The sequence below is a fragment of the Etheostoma cragini genome, chromosome 19, assembly GCF_013103735.1.
Source record: "Etheostoma cragini isolate CJK2018 chromosome 19, CSU_Ecrag_1.0, whole genome shotgun sequence".
In the NCBI taxonomy this organism is placed as follows: Eukaryota; Metazoa; Chordata; class Actinopteri; order Perciformes; family Percidae; genus Etheostoma; species Etheostoma cragini.
This window is the reverse complement of record NC_048425.1, coordinates 3,522,475-3,524,548: the sequence shown is the minus strand read 5'-3', so window position 1 is coordinate 3,524,548 and position 2,074 is coordinate 3,522,475.

Genomic DNA, 2,074 nt, shown 5'->3' with positions numbered 1-2,074 from the left:
TATTGTCTCCAATACTCCCTAAAACACTGGTATTGGTTATCGCGAAGTACTGGAGTTTATGCACTGATTCAATACCACGTAAAAAGCCCTAAAGAAAATCTTTGTTAAAGTAGTTTATTTATGTTTTATTCCGTTATAACTGACTGTCAAACTGGATAATAAAATGAAGTTCTGTGGCGTTCATTGTTTGTGCTTGTTTTGCAAAGAGTTTAACCTGAGCCAGACCGACAAAGAAAGAAATCCTATCACATCCATACAGAGATGAAATATATATATATATATATATATATATATATATATATATATATATATATATATATATATATATGACACACTGGTATCGGATCAGTACTTGGTATTGGCCGATACGCAAGTTGAAATATCCGAATCGAATATCCGACCATCTCTAGTTAAAAGGTCCCCGATTTAAAATACAAAAGCAAATACATGAATAAATACATTTGAAAATGAATAAATGGGAAAATTTTATTTAATTAATACAAAGGTAAATGCATAAAAAAAGGAAAAATAACACAAAAGTGTCAATTAATGTTCTATGCTGTTATTTAATTATTGATTATGGCGGCTTCCGTCCTCTACACAGAAACACAGTACGTAACTATGTAACAAAAGAGTCCTGTCAACTGTAATTTCAGACCCAGACAGACGTTATGATTAATGGAAGCCATTGGTCATGCAAAACACTGTTCTCTGACCCCCTGTGTTTTCATTGGAGCGTTGACAAAAGACCTATTGGCTTTTTTAACCTGCCCCCTCATCCAGTACCGCCCTTCCTGACACACACGACCCAGCCACCTACATACTACAGTTATCTCCATATCAGCATTCTCCTCATAACGCACCCGCTTTCCCTCCGTCTCCTTTTCTAACACACACACAAACACACAAACACACAACACATCTATTAAAGCACTGCCGCACACCCTTTATATCAACAGTGCTGCCATTTACTCCACGTCTCCTGTATTATTGCCCAACATGCTCTCTGTTTTCCTAAGAGCCAGTCAGGAAATTAGTTTCATGAAGCTGGAAAACACACGCACATACACACGCACACACACACACACACACACACAGAAAACCCAAAACATCCTGAAGAGACTAAGTGGGGCCAGACAAGCGCTAAACCTGACACACACACACACACACATACACTTTTGGGAGAACAATACTACTGCCTAAACCCTGCGGCCCTGACTACCGGCCATTGGAAATGGGAATTTCAGCATCAGTGGGAGTGGTGTGATCAGAATACCTTGCAGGGCACCTAAACAATGCAGTTATTCCTGCAATAAAGCAACAAACAGTACTAAGCCTTTGATAAGGTCTTTAAAGCAGCCTCTCTGGCACTCAACGGGTTTGTTACAGGAAGCTGAAGGAAACAACCCGTAGAGAAGGAGAAAAGGAAAAGCTGTGTGGCTCAGTCGTACGTAAGTACGTACACACACACAGGTTTAAAAATCCAAGGAAAACATAAATCTATGTAGTTTGTTAACTGTATAACATCCCTTTTTTAAATATCAACTGAGCTATGGGACACTAAAACAAACATCTGTAGAGGGTTTTTGAAAGGCTCGATAACAGCCAGAATAGGAATGGGATCAATATGTGTGGAGCATATCAAATGTCTATAGCATGGCGTTGGGTATGAAAATAAACTTGACTGGAGGTTACTGTGATAGCAATCTGAGCCTTGTTATGGAAAGTTGGAGAAAATATAAAAAATATGTAAAGCCCAGAAAGCCACTTTACTGTAGTGACTTTCAGCCATACTGGATCAAATCAAGTATAGGATTACACTTCTTGTCAATACTTTGATGGACAGGTATTATGGTATGAATGTAGGGTGTGTTCAAGGATTCGGAGTAATGGAGTAATGGAGTGGATCAGAGGGGCACGGTTCCTTCACCGAGTGACAGGCGCGACTGATTTTGCTACAAACCAAGTCCATTGGTTGTTTTTGTAACTGTAGTCCAGTGTTATGGGGGCGTGTGAGGATTGGACCCAAATGCAGAGAGGAGAACGGCAGGCAGGCAGATGGGGGTAAACAGGA